Source organism: Falco biarmicus, chromosome 8 (genome assembly GCF_023638135.1).
Source record: "Falco biarmicus isolate bFalBia1 chromosome 8, bFalBia1.pri, whole genome shotgun sequence".
Lineage (NCBI taxonomy): Eukaryota > Metazoa > Chordata > Aves > Falconiformes > Falconidae > Falco > Falco biarmicus.
This window is the reverse complement of record NC_079295.1, coordinates 30,503,513-30,519,196: the sequence shown is the minus strand read 5'-3', so window position 1 is coordinate 30,519,196 and position 15,684 is coordinate 30,503,513.

The window sequence follows — 15,684 nt, the reverse complement described above, 5'->3', positions numbered from 1 at the left end:
GATAAAGTATTAGCTGTCATTTCAAAGTAAATGAAGGCAGTGGGAATTAATTCTTCCACTCACAGTTCAGAAAGATTTTGGCATTCAGCACTATCAGTAAATCCCAGAAGTAGCAATCAGCAGGTAATCTGTTCAGTGTAACTAGATAGTCCCATCAACACATAAGGATTTAAGTGCATCACCCCAGAGAGATACCAATTACAAGATAATCAACTTCCTCCTTCCTTGACTCTGGGGAAAACTTTAATAAAATTGCAATCCAGTCCTCACCATACCACACCTTAGGAAGTGCCGTTCCTTACGATACTGCTTGAACTAAACAGAAAGATATGAATTAGGCACCGGTGAGAAAACAACTGTTTTGCAAAATAAACAAGCAAAATAAAAAGCACAAATATTTGACTATGGGAAATCTGGTCATTTCACTATTTTTGCAGGGAAAAAACCAAGATACTGTGTCACAGATCACAGCCAAGTGATTATCACACTCCTTTGACTAGCTCACGGAATGATGCCTAAGATTTTGTGGGTTTAGAGGAATACTGACTTAAACCACCATCTCAGGTGAAAGCTGTTGACGACCCAAGAAGAAATACCCCTATTCTCTCAGAAAACAGCCATCCTGAACCATAGAAACCTACAGAAAAAAGTCATCAAAAATGTTGAGATTACAGAAAGGAATACCTGTCTAAACAAAACATATCTTTTGGTTGTGAGAATATGTTTTGCACACGCACTCTACAAGTGCATGTACTTCCAGCACATACATTGCTGTACTCGGAGGAGGCCAAGGGCTGATGAGCTGTTTGGGCAAGTACTTCAAGGAAAAGGCTTGGCTGCAGGTGTCTGCACCAGGGCAGAGCCTCTGCCCTCTCACACTGCCCTTCGCTGTGTTTAACACAAATCTGCACTGTCAGGAAAAAAAAAATAAAAATCTATCCTAAGTATTCAGGTATCCAGGAGCCAGAAGAAAAGTTGAATATTCATCTTGAATGTAAAAAATCCCCAAACAAACAACAACTCCCCCTCCAAAAGTGACGCTAATACAAGCACACAACTGCAATACAGCTGTGCCTGCAGCACCCTTCACTGAGGGTGGTGGGACTCAGGGTGAAAAGCTCCTGCAGCCCCTCTCTTCTCTCCCAGCCACTGGCCTCCTTTTGATGAGCTGCCAGGTACCTGCCAGGGCCCCTCTCAGCCCCAGGACCTGTACCTGCAGCATCCCTTTCAGCACCCAGGTATGCACATCCAGCTCCATTAACAAGGAGAGGGACCAAAATATACATGTCCCTCATCTCCCACCTCTTCTCCCCCTCCCAGTTCTTCCCCTTGCTATATTTTCACAGGGAAGTTAAAGAAGGCATAGGAGCTGAGACTGAATGACAGCCGCACAGGCACAGTCCTAGCACAATAAATGGGGTGAATAAATGAGTTCTATTCATCCCTCTCATCCTGCAACTTTGCTGTCTGCTGCTCTTGGTCCTTCCTAATTTCTTGCTATCTCGCTCCTCCTTTTTCTCTTCCTGCTTCTCTCTCTTTGGCTTTGCAGCTTTAGCTTCCTTCATATTTGGGGGGAGTGTATTCCTTCTTCTTCCCCAAATACACCCTACTCCTTTCTCAAATCTCTTCCAAACACCCATCCTCTACAGATATTGGCGTCACCTCTCCTCATTCTTATTACACCAAGCTGCTCTGCATTGCTGTGCCTGGCTCACACTGCACGTCTCTATTTTATAGATCATTTATGGCACCATGTACACAATACACAACCGAGCATTTCAGTGTGGAAGCAATTGCCTCTTACACTGAAGTAAATCTGGAATTGACAGTTCTAAAATGCTTATAACTGCAGGACTGTCTTTCATAGACTCACAGATTTTAAGGCCAGATGGGACCATTAGATCATCTAGTCTGAGCTCATCTGAAAACCTGCTCTGGTTCTTCCCTAATAATGGGTGTCCATGCGATGCCATCAGGACCTACCAGCACAGCATCCCAGGATCCGTATTTCAGTTGTCACTATGCACAGTGCAGCCAGCGTATCAGCTGCATGAAGCATCCTTCCAACCTCCAAGGCACACAGCAATTATTACCTTCCTCCGACAATCCTACTCACACAAAAGAAGCAGGCAGGTAAGAAGGGAGATAAAAGGGAAACTGGCCTTTTTAGGAAAAAGTCTCCAAAACAGTTCTCAGAAAAATCATATATATCATTTTTGTCATTCCTTTTGCCACACAGCCTAAGGTAGAAACATAAAACCACAAACAGCTCCTGCACAAAGCAGCTAACTGAAATACAACAAAATCAAAGAGCACATGCATTATCGCCCCTGTTCACACTCCATAATCCCCACTGATTACTTGCCATCTTTTATATGTCCTTAAAATCCATATCCTATTTTTATTTTTCACCTTTTGATACTTATTAGTGTTATGTTTCTCCATTATCACATAACTCTGAAAACCTAAATAGTTTATTTGCACGAAGCTCTCCAGTGATATTTAAAAAGCTGGCAGAAATTCTTGCATTTGGATAACTCAGGTATATAAATAGGGTTTTGTCTTCAATACACCCTTGTACCTCACACATACAAAATCAAACACACAGAAAAAGTCAAAGATCAGGCAAAACCCCAGAATTTACATGGAGTTAGAGAATGTAGTAAATTGTCTAATTCAGGCTGCACATAATTTACTAGTAATTTACCTATATTTCTCCATAATTTCAGTATCTCCCTAGAAGATGTAGCAATTTTCTTGTTTGCTTCCAATCCACAGGTTTTTGTGTGTAGGTGTGTTTTAATGCCTTTTCCTCAACTCTGGTGTACGTATCTGCATGAGAATATGCACAATTATCATCTTTAAAAGGTTAACTTAAGCATCCAGTTTTAAACGGAGTTCTCAAAGGGATAGCTAATTTATACTTCATTCTGTAACTGTTAACTGGATTGGGAAGTAGAAGTAAAACCAGATTATTTTTGCCAACTGATTGCTTTCAGAAAATTTTACACTAGCCAATATGCAAATTTCTTAATGAAAACCATCCTGGGAGTTTATTAAACAGTTCATACTGAAGAAAATTACTTTCATTTACATTGAAAAGTGAAATAGTCTATCCTGACCTATATATGTGCTTGCCAAGATTCTATCTCCACTATACTCGAGGTCTTTACGATGCTATCATCATGAAGAAGAGCAATTTCTCCTTTTTTTTTCTTTTTCTTTTTTTTTTTTTTTATAATAAAAAGGCAAATAATAGGCACTGCCAATAGCCATTGTTGACCCAAGTCAAAAGTGTTTGAAATTAATTTATCCGCTTTGGATGGTGTATAAATTTCTCATTACGAGTGTCAGTGATGGACAAGAAACCATTCCAAAAAATGTATTGGGTATCATGCCAAACTCTGTAATCAAGGTCTCTTGCAGAGACTCTGGAGTATACAAAGGGTTTCACACAGTCAGGAGCGTTAGCTATGCATGCTTTCCCGTTGCCTGGGCTCAGCCAAATACTCTGTGAGAACAACACGTATATACACTTTGTTTTATTATGCCTCGCAGATGCTTTTTTGTTTTATATTTCAAGCTTTGTCAGGTCTAATGTTTGTTCCTCCTTCATCCTTCAGCTCTCACTCTTCTCCCCGCATCGTCCACCCCCCCCCACACACCCCCTGGCCCCAAATTTCAGAACAGCTTCCTAGACAGACTTGGTATCGATTACATAAACTGACTTTCTTGGAAAGTAAAGGGGGGATGTGGGGGGGGGGGAGGGTGTGTGTGGAATCGGGATTTCTTGCAACCGAAAATGGCAGCCGTTGAACAGATCTGGTCAATGACAGTAGGAGAATAAGCCCAGCAGAAAGTGGTAATATATTGTGTTACACTTATGCCAACTTGCCAAGTCAAGTTCTTTTTTTCAAGCGCATGTACAGTTTGTTCTTGCTATCCTCAGTTAACTCTGCTTTCTGAATAGGGGAGATGGGAACAGCTCAAAGGCCACAATAGCATGTTCTACTTAAGGTTTCCTCTCCACACTAACCATTGCGGATAGCACTCTTTACAGTCAAGCGCTCTTGAATAAGAATGCTCTCATTAAGGATATGAAGCTATGTTTTCTTTACCTTACAAGAAATCTGTAAAATGAGATTTTAATCATTACAGGCAAAGTACCTGCTGCTAAAAAGCAGCACAAAGTTGGCTCGATTTCCTGAAACAAATTTGAAGCTGCCTTCAAAACTAGCAGCAAAAGAGCATCAAAATGACAATATTGTACAAGAAACGCATCAGGAATGACTGATTAATCTAAGTTTCTATGGGAACGTGAGAAATGACATATTGGATCAGATGAGTGGCCTGTTTAGTCCAAGATATTCTGTCAGCTAATACCATACACTGCAGTAAGTGAGGCTTGGTGCCCCATACCACACAGCTATCACCAAAAACATAGAAAACACAGGTAGGACAGCTTAGCTTGAGAGCAAAGATCAGTTGATGCTCTGAAGCAGGTGTGCTGAGATGCGTTTTGTAGCTGGGGTAGAAGGAAAAAAAAGAGTACAGGCAATGTTGCTTAAGCAAATACTGTTTCATTATTTTTTCCATCGCTCAACCTTGGTAGCACTCCCTTTCTCAAGCTGAGTTTTTCAGGCAGGGGAGTCTGCCAAAGGGTGGGTGGCTTAATCTCAAAATTTCATCCAAATTTTTATAGGTTGAGTTTGGTTTTTTTTAATAAGGAATATAAAAACCACAGATAGTCTTCAATATTGTGCATTACAACCATCATGATGAAGCCTCATGTAGCAGGTATGATTCTTTTTTTTCTTTACAAAATACTGCTTAAAAAGCAGACATGTAAAAAGTATCACCAGCCCAAGGAAGTATGAGGATGAATCTTTGATTCAATTAGCTATTCAAAAAGGACAGCAACAAATTCTCTCAGTGCAATGTATTTACAGCACAGCAATTTTCAAATATAATCAAATCTAAAGCCAGTATCAAAATACAAGTAACAAAATATTATGGCACACAGTGAAGCAAAATAATAGATTAAGGTAAAATAATCATAATAATGACGTTGCCCATGGATAAAAGGTGGCTGAGTCACTACCGGTGTCATCCGTTGCAACTGCATAAGAAAAAACAATCACAATTTGTACATTTTCCTACCAAATTTTAGCTATTTCCTCATGTCATTCTTCTCCCCAAAGGAATTTATTCCTAAAAACTGTCCACTGCAAGAGTGCATTCCCATGTGTTTCTGTGCCAGGAAGTAGGGAAATTGTCTGTTGTAATTTTAACCACCAGGTTTGAGTGTTTACCCTTGAGTCTTTCAAGGCATTTTTTTTTGTTTGTAAAAATGACAGAAATTAAATATAGTATCTCAAAATGCATGAAAAAAAAAATGAACAGGGACAATCTCTTTAGAAGATTACAGAATATTTTTACCACAAAAAGTCTGTGGTCAGTTCTTACTGCTACATATGTCTCTAGCAGTCCTTAGGCTTTTGTTCTTTTTCATCTGTAGAAATGAAAAATAAGCTAGGAAATTCTATTAAAAATGCTTTTAAGGATGCATTGAAACCCCACAGATAAAACATGTAAGACTGAGACTAGAAGTTATTTTCAGCAACAACCTTAACCTCTGCAGAGACAATCTTTTAATTACACCACCATATACCATAAGAACATATTAAACAGCACTAAGCATTAGGAATAACATAGAATAATGATAATGAAGTGGCTGGCACAGTTTGCCCATCCACATTTGCAATTAAATTAACTTTCTAGTTAAGCTAATTGTTTCTGGCATGACAATATGGAGCAGTCAGTTAAGACACAATTTCTTTAATCATGCTCTGTTTTCCTGTGTCAAACAAGAAATGGATAGAATTAAAGGCTGTATTCTGTGCAATGTGGCATTTTGTGTTGGCATGGGTGCAGCAGTGCTGGCTGTGGTTCTCCATTGAGTCCAAAAGCTCACACTACCCTGGTTTGAGCACCTCAGCTCTCCACCCACAAACACAGGAGAACAGGATGGTTTCCTGGGGTGCCCTTAGTGAGTAAGGTTCCCTTTTGGCAAGCGTGAAAGCTGGGGAAGGTGATGGGGAGATGGACAAGACACAGGAAAAGAAGAATTTATAACCCAACACTTTTACCTATAAAACTTGCACTGTTAGGACTCTGGCTGCTGGCACGCAGTCATGACCATTTCCATCCTCTACTGCATTCCCAGACTTTGTGAGGAAGCTCAAAAGAACATCTTCGTCTCATCCCGCATGCCTGATGATCCTGATGTACCTAGAATCCGTGCCAGTGATATATCTCACTTTTATTATCGTTAGACTCTATTATTATTATTATAGCCCCAATGCACTAACTTGGTGGATTAGTCATTTCTAACCCCAGGGACTCTGGGTCCACAAGATGAGTTTGATCAGTTATTAAAACACAAGTTAACGACTATACATTTACTCAGCTAAATATTACATTAAGAACATTAAAGCTTTCCCTTTAGCCAAGAAGGAGCTGGCATCTATGCAAAACTGTAGTGATCACCCACCACGCGACATCTCCAAATCTGTACTAGAGATAGTGAGACCCACACTCCAGTTGCTCGTGTGAGGGGCTGGCAGTTACACAATGGCCATATCCTGTATGCCATATCTGCCACGCCTCATGTCTCATTCAACTTTTTCCATAAGCATCTTCGAGAGTTTCAGATTTTAGCAGTTTTGCTAGAAGTAAAATACTCACACGTATTTGCTGTGAAGGAATTTGGAGTTTGACTTTAGACTTGCCCTAAGACATGGGAACGATGGTCTGATGCAATGTCTTCAATTAGAAATGAACTTTTTCTCCAAAACTCTTGTTGCACAAGTTATTTATTAAACTAAATCCACTTTATACCTCTTTTCCACACCAATGTCAAAGCAAAGGGAAGAAAGAATACTGAAGCTTTTCTGAACTGATGCCTTTTAATAAAAATGTCAAAAAAACAAAAGTCTTTTTGCCCCTGCAGTCCATGAATAACTGGGGGTGTGGGTGTGGGGTGGGGGTGGAGGGAAACATCCAAAATCTAAATTTTTCATTTAAGGAACATAATGTTCTCCAACCAAATCTCACTATCAGTCCTTTTAGACACAGAGGGACAAGCAGCAACTAGAGGACCAGTTGAGGAGTTCAGATATTTTGACTCAAGAATTCACCCTAAATGCTGTATGACCACCCACCTCTCCCTGCAGTGTATGTATGCACCTCAATAGATCCATAGACCAGTAAGAAAGTATCACAGCAGGATTGACCAAAACTTGCTGAAATAATTGAGCGGAAGAACTGTTTTTCATTTATACTACATACAAATAAACATTAAGTTCATTTATGGAGAAAAATAACAAAAACAATGGGAGAACAATCAAAGCATAAACATATGGGAAGTCTGGAATGAAAATAAGCCCTGGAGCGTAGATGATTAGGACCTTGATTGGTAGCAGAATGCTTGTTTTGGATGTTTGTGGGAGAATCTCCAATCAAAAGCCAAAAGGAAGCATCAAAAAGAGCCACAAAAGCATCAACAGCATGACTTCAAGATAAACCCTAAGAAAGCTATTGAGGCAAGAGCTGACTGAAAGAGATTGGGAATTGCAAGCAAGAGAATTATCTCATTTGATTCTACCTGCAGATACAGAAATCAGGACTTTGTAAATAAACAGGATTGCATCAAAGAGAAGTGACTCAATCATCAATTGCTCTTCTTAACATTCAAACTCTGGGCTTCCTATAACAGGGTTAAAGAGACAGAAAAAAAAACCCAACCATGCTCTGGTTTCCAAGAACAAAACCTGTGAGCTGGTATCTCTCCTGTATCAGGGCAGAACAAAAGGCAGTACACAGTTCAAACATGTAAAGCACAGGAGGAGTTAAAACACACCTGAAAACTTACTGGTAAAGATGAACCCCTATTAGAAAGCCGATGGCAAGATGCCCAAGGAGACTAGAAGGCACAGCTGCAACAGTTGTGGTTTGAAATAACACTAGAAAGGGCTACAAAAGCTTTGACCAACCTGGAAGTTGCTATCTGATAAACTGCAGAAAGGGCTCAGGGAATTGAAGCGTCCTAGAGAATGAAAATGAACCAGTATCAACAACTGTGATACTCTGAAAGGAAGGGAGGGAAAAATAAAACCTCCATTCGAATTGGGTGGGAAATAAACCCTTTCCCTGATATACTCAAATATCAGTGAGGACCTCAAAGGCAAGTTGGCTACGAACCAGTTTGCAGACACTCAGGTAAGAGCTGGAAATAAAGATCAGCAAAAGACAAAAAGATATTGTATTGACTGTAGAATTGACTACAGATCCTGAACTTTTTTCACAGCTGCATACCACGAAAGGAAACAGCTGCTGCAAACAGAAGAAGATGCCAGCAATTTGCCAAGATCTCTAAAGTGCCGTTCTCTATCACAAATTCAGCTCAGCATTTCTAATATGGTTCATGCCGTTGTTATGCATTGTGGAAGGAGTGGGGACCAATCTAAGTTTATAAAGCGAGAGAAACTGGCAACAATGGCAAAAAATGAAGGAGTACAGCTGAGGTCATTATTGATCCTGGAGGAGAAGATGCTTTCAAAGGAGAATGGTTATAAATACGGGGCTAGTGAGAAAAGATCCTTGCACGTTCCAAAACACTCCCCAGCACCAAGATGCAGCTCAGGCAGGAGGGGAGCACCAAGCTCAACCAAGCCAGGAGTCTCACACACTGGTTAGTAGTTTCTGTAGGGAGCTTAACAGTTAATTAAAAAGAGAGAGAAGGCTATTCAGTGTGCAATAAGAAATTATGTGAAATGCACAAGAATCATGAACTTCAACTCAGACTTTAGTTATGACACCAGAAAGAGAAGGCAGAGGAATAGGTGATTCAACATGCAGACCTCTTTTGCAGTGCCCAAGTGCCACCTTTAGGGGCAGAAACACCGCTAGAAATTACAGGCGGTGGCACTTTTCCAGCAAATGAAAGACGAGGAGTGTTCAAAACTTGCTTGGAGACCCTCGATCTCTGGGGACCTTTAGGTGCTGAAGTTCTTCTGGATCTGAAACAAAAGTAAATCTCTATCCATTTGCTGAATGCTTCTAAGAATACTTAGAAAGAGATGGGGAAAGGAGGACTGTGGTGGCAAAATGTGAATCTAGTAAATTAATACAAACTGTAGGAAGACTGGAGGGGAGCATGAGAATGCTCAGAAAACGTATTGGCTTTTAATCTGGCACCCTACCAAGCATTCAAATTGAAGCAGGAAAATGGTTTTGAGGCTGTTTGGTTAGAAATTATTTTTTCTCTGACAAACACATAAGTTGTATTTTACTGCTTTAACACAAGACTGATCCTGGGGACACTGGCTACCTAAACAGCATCCTTCTTTTCAGCAGGGATGTGGTAAAGAAACTTTACAAGCCATGGAAGAAACATGTCAGGAAGATAGAACAGACCGTTCAGCCAGACCTCAGGCTCAGTCAAGTTAAAGAAAAAAGGTGACAGCATCAGATTATGGAAAACAACACAAAGCCATTTAGCGTGTGCTCCTCTATTACCGTAAATAGTATTCTAGATGCTGGTGAAAACTCAGTCTGTTTTACTACCCTGAATCTTAAAAGTGGCTACTGGCAAGTGGATGCAGAGGCACAGGGGAAAAAAAAACCAAACCAACAACAAACCCCAACGCTTTCACAGTAGGAAAAGGACTGTGGCAATTTAAAATGATGGCTTTTGGCTAGTCCAATACATCAGCTCCATTTAAAAGTCTAAGGAAGAGGGTATTACGTGGCACGCCTCTCTCAGCCTGTTTGTTATACGTAGATGATATCCTGGTGCATGCTAAAATGTTGGAACAAGAACTGATACATTTACAAATGGCCTGTAATTAGCTTAAGGCTGCTATTCTGAAACCTTCTCAACAGAAATGCTCCGAGTTATTTCAAAAAGAGGTATTTTACCTTGGGCAAAACCAATGAGGAAGGGAGCAAGATTTCCTTGGACAGCGAGAAGCTGCCCAGAGCTTTCCAGCTGCCTCCACATGGGGATACACAGCAACTGTGGGAGGACTGTTTCTTTTTTTCCAGGACTATCAGCATATTTCTCAGTATTACAAAACCACTGAGTTTATTAGGGAAACCATCCCAGCAGTCAGCCAGTATAAAGTTAACATTTCCAAACTTGAAATAGGCTTTTCCAATTGCTCCTGTCTTAGCTACTTGCACCCCGAGGCTTCTTCATACCGTCCATTCGTTATTAGTGGTTGGGGGCAGGTACAACTGCACACAGAACTTGAAAAGAAAGTGGGTTACTGAAAAACAGAGCAAATTTCCTGAAAGCACTTATTCCCTGCTCCACAAGGTGTCCCAACAAAACACTTTCCCCACTCTGGGTCTGTGAGGAGGTTTATGGTCAGTATGGAAGAAGCTCTTGCAAAATGGCTTATGCTGTGGGAAACCTAAGATGACTAGAAAACCAGCAATATATGATTTCATAACCACACTGGTTATGAAACCAGTCTTCTGGTCCAGTGCATCATCAAAGTTAATAATCACTGGGGAAACACTGTCATCTCCCCTTTTCCCATGATTTGCAGAAACATAAATGTTCCTGCTTCATCCATTGAAAGAGGATTTTTCAGCTTCCCAAGAAGGATCTCAGTACTTACAGTGTAAACACATAAAACTAATTTGGTAAATGTAGCCCTCGGGAGAGAAATCCCTCAAAATACCCCTCTGAGTCAGAAGATGAACTACAGTGCAGGCAATGAAAATGCAAGTTGGAGAGAATGGCCAGGAAAAAATCCACATCCACATCTGGATTGCTTTTGTCTGCAGTGATGGCCATAATCAGGTGTTGGAGATGAGGAAGAACATAGCAATCCTATTTATGCTATTTCCCACTCATACCCTCTCAGCTTCCAACTGTTTTCAGCTCTGAGACTTCCTGACCCATATATAGTTTACATGCAGTTAGTAATTCTCAGTGATTTTGTCTTGCGTGAACTTAAACGTGTCAACATATCACATCCACAATGTCATTTGGCAGTGAGCTCCACTGGTCTACCAACTGCTTCGTGAAGCCATTCAATGCTTTGGAACATCCTTGTCCTCCTTTGAAGTCTTTTTTTTTTTTCCTGTCCCACAAAAGCATTCAGAAGTGAAAGGTCCAGAACGTGAGTGCATTCAAGGTGAACCCTAATATTCTTTGTGCTGTCCTCAGTGCTTTCCCTGGTAACTATTGACATTTTTTTAATCATTGTGGAGCACTGAAGATTTCACAGAATTGTTATATTCCCAGCACCTTGCTCCTTCATTGCAACAGCCAGCTTAGATCTTAGATTCTGTTATTATATCAGAGGATGGGAGGGCCAGGAGCATTGTGGTTTTGTGGGGGCTTTTTGCAAGCTTTTTACATAACCTGCACTGGTGTCAAAGGTGATTAATGCCATATAGATGCATAACAATGTGCTAACAGAAAGCATTGAACTCATCTTCAAGCAAAGATAAAGCTGCTAACCAGTATTTGAAAACAATTATCAGCCTTCTTGTTTTCTTTTTCAGTCTCCCCCCCCCCCCCCCCCCCCCCCCATTAAACTGATCTGGGTGCACCCTCTCCAAGCTATTTCTTCTGTTTGGACCTCTCCCTATATCAATTATTTCGTATTTGCTGCCTTCCAGCTGCCCAGTTCAATCTCCATCCCCAGTTTTTCCCCAGTCCTACTCCATTTCTAGTTTCCTCATACCCTTTCTCTGATTTTCTACAAGCTTCTGTCTGCCAAGCATTTGCATTGGGTGGTTCCTCTTTCAGCAGTACATTGAAAGAAAAACCAAAATGCCTCTCCATTACAGCATTTGGTACCAACCTGCCTCAGACCAGCTGTGATCAGTGTGGGTCAGCATGACTTTGCTTTTGTGACTTTGATCTTGAGAGTCTCACAGTGAGACCACACGAGACAACTACTCAAGAGCTCACAAAGAAAGACAGATGTTCATCAGGACAAAAATGATGTCTGAAACAAGGGAACTCCTTTCTACCACTCTTCAGGGAAAAAATAATTACTGGTTCAAACTCAACCCCAAGCTAAATATGCACTGGTAACACAGACCTACCTGTTCAGGGAAAGTTGTGTTTTTCTATGCAAAAAATAATTTGCTTTTCTCAAGCTTAGAACAACCTCTTTTTCTGTGTTGTGATACTTGGGGAATATTTGGCAACTTCAGTGCTCTTTGGGTTGGCAGTTATTTATGGAGGGAAAGAACCCAACAACTACATATTACAGATAGCAAAACTGAGCCAGAGCTTGGAAGAGAGGCTTGACCAGCACCTCAGCAGATGTTGACAACAGAGAACAGCACATGTATTTTTGAAGCTTCAATCAAAAAGCACCGCATATCCCAGAACAGCGTCATTGCCTACACATATGCAACACTGAACAATGAGTGATGCTGAATACTCACTGCACCTGCCAGTGTATGCAAGTCTTGAAACACAAAACAAGTACATCAATATACTGAGAGTTTAAAATGTAATAAGAGAATAGTATGGTTCGAGGGAAGTGACTTTGAGTTAACCCAGCTGATAAACTGGAATGCAATACAGTGTACATGTGAGAACTCTTTCACAAGGTCTGCTGAAAAGAGCATATAAAGTAATAAATTCATGCTCAGCTTTCCCACCACAGGAAAAAAATGTTAGGAAAAAAAGCATCCTCCTGAAATTCAGCTACTTGGGTTTTCTCCCTCAAGTGTGATCATGCTCCTTTTGATAAACTCTGACCATAAGTAGCACTGCTTGCAGCAAACAAGAAAGCTTTTCAAAATCCAGACCCCGCCTGAATGTTGTGCTTCAGTCAGAGGTGTAAAAACACCCAAGGACATAATTTAACTAATGTAAGCACTTCAAGACTCCTAGTGAAACTGCTTGGAGTAGTGTATTCAGTTGTTTAAGGCTTTTTTTTTTTTTTTTTTTTTGTCACAGGCAAGATATATGTTTACATGGCAGACTTAATTGCTGTTTTCAGAGGACTAATGCTGTGTAAAATCATAGTCATCAATACAGCCATTTATTTTGACTATAATTAACAAATCAAGTCACAGCACGTTTTACTTATTTGCCAATCTGTTGAATATTCACACTGGCCCCAAGTCGCCTATTCATTTAGCAGTAAACATGTAGCCTAGCAACTGACTGTCAATATCAACAGTAGTTGATGAAGTTGTTAATCTCTGGAAGACTGACAGGTTAAGCCAAATTCTCCTATGCAAAACTCTTATTGTCCAAGCCTTACATTAGCCCACAAGGATATCTATGTTCAAAAGATACCACATCTCCTTCTACTATTAAAATTAAATGAAGTGTGCTAGAGGCAGGAAAAGGCTATGTGCTCTGCCTGCCATGCATGTTTTGCATGCACCACAGCATCCAGCATTGTGTTTGCAGGATGTATTGACCATTGCTAATTTCCAGAGACAATTGAAGACACTTTTGCATCTGTTCATCATCCCGGAATAAACTATCATATAAGTGCATGCTGTGCACCAGAATATTGATGAGGTCAGGAGAAACACAAATATCCCCTTTACTATGCAAATCTGCACTGGAACTGCAAAAGAGAAAGCACATAGGTATGGATAAAGGGCTTTAATCTGGGGTTTTAAGAATCAAAATCAGAGTGAAGGAATTTAAAAGGAGTATGAGCAGTTTGATTGGGATAACAAGAAAAGAATATGATTTAGCCTGCAGTAAAACTCCATACACCAGGATTGAACTAAACAATTTTCTAATCATTTAGCTGTACAGCTCAGAAGTTCCATCAACACAGTACGTGAAAGACACAGACAGGCGGACTAATTATCTGTGAATATACAGTGAGGAGTTTCAGAACAGCAGGAAAAACCTATCGCTTTGTGCTGTCTGTTACAGGCCTGAGCTGGATCAAACTGCCTACTGCAAGCACTTTCTATCGTGCTTTGATATCGACAGCCACGCCAGTTGCAGCAGAAATTCTTGAATGCAAATTCCAAAAAAACGGTGATGTCACAACGATTTCATCCCTTCCCAAGTATTTACAGAAGAGGGATGGTATCATCAGCAGAGAAACTGTGGGATGGTAGAAAGTAGGTCTAGGGAGCCCACCTGCAGGGCTTCTTACTCCAAGACAGAGTCAGCAATGTCATGTCATTCCCGTTCTTAAAGGCCTCCAGCCACAGAGGTGACAGCCTGTTCCAGGACTTCAGTGCATGAGTTATCAGAAAACTGCTTTTATTTTCCTCCTAATGGCTATTACCTGCCATTTTGTCTTACACAAAACAAAACTTATTATAAAACTCCGCACCACCCTTTTGCATATTTGAAGGCTACTGGTAGAACCCCACGAGACTGGAGCTAGATTGAACAGCATCCATCCACACAATCTCTCCATGACAGCCACAACATCTTGACTGCACATGGTGACCATGCCCATCACTCCTGTCTGGATTGTCTCCAAGTGGCCAGCCTTTGCCTAGAAGGACAAGAGTACCCCCAAAGCGGACACTGTTTTGGGAAGACATTGCCAGTGCTAGGCACAGCAGAGGCATTACTTCACACATCTTTCAGATTATATTGCCATTTGTGCATTCTACAATGACATTTGCCACTTTTGCAACAGCATGATATTGCCTCATGCTCAGTTTGTAATCCACTATAATCCCCAGAGATTTTTCTGAAGAACTCCTGCCTAAACAGTTGTTCCCTATCTTGTATTCCTACAGTTCATTATTTCTGCTGAACTACCATCCCTCTGCATTTATTTTACAGTTTCAGCTTATTCTTTCAGACCCTTTGCCCCATTTCTCAAGGCCATTCTGAGCTCAGAAAGCTTTGCACTCTCTTTCACTTTCAGTCTTCTGTAAATTAACATGTATAATGTATATTGCATCACTCTGGTCATGGCCTGATGAGAGCTGGGGACAGCTCTGCAGAACACTACTCAGTACACCCTTCTGTTTTGATACTCCTCCACCTATCTTCCTGAAAATTATTCTCCAAACCAGCTAGTATTGTCCTTACCTAACAGCATTTTCATCTAGCCCAGGTTACCCTTGATTCAGAGAATGTCATGTAAGCCAATTTTAAAGACCTCACTTTACTCAAGAGACATGATGTCAACTGCTTCTTCCCTTGCTGTGAAGTCTGTTACTCTGCTGTACAAGGAAATTCAAGTGGTTTGACAATTCATTCTTGACAAATCCATGCTGGCAGCTATTCATTTTCTTGTTATCCTTCAGCTGCTTTCAAGTGTTTGGTTTGAATTTTTTTTTTTTCCCCCAGAATTTTTCTGTGGACTGATGTTAACACTGATTGGTCTGTAGTCCATTGGCTCCTCTTTTGTCCCTTTTTCAAAATGAAAGACATTATGTTTGCTCTTTTTCCAGCCTCTGCTACCTCATCTATCTCATGTGAGTTCTCAGAGGTAACACTATCAGCTCTGAGACCACTTTAGGCAAACACTTAAATATCCTAGAACGAAGCCTATCATAACCAGTGGATTTGAAAACATCTAATTCACCTGTAACTCCCTAACTTTTTCTTTTCTAATTTTGCATCAAATTTTATCCCTTTTCTATTGGTTTTAATAGTACTACTAATGTGGAAGCAAACAACTTTTTTAGTGAAGGCCT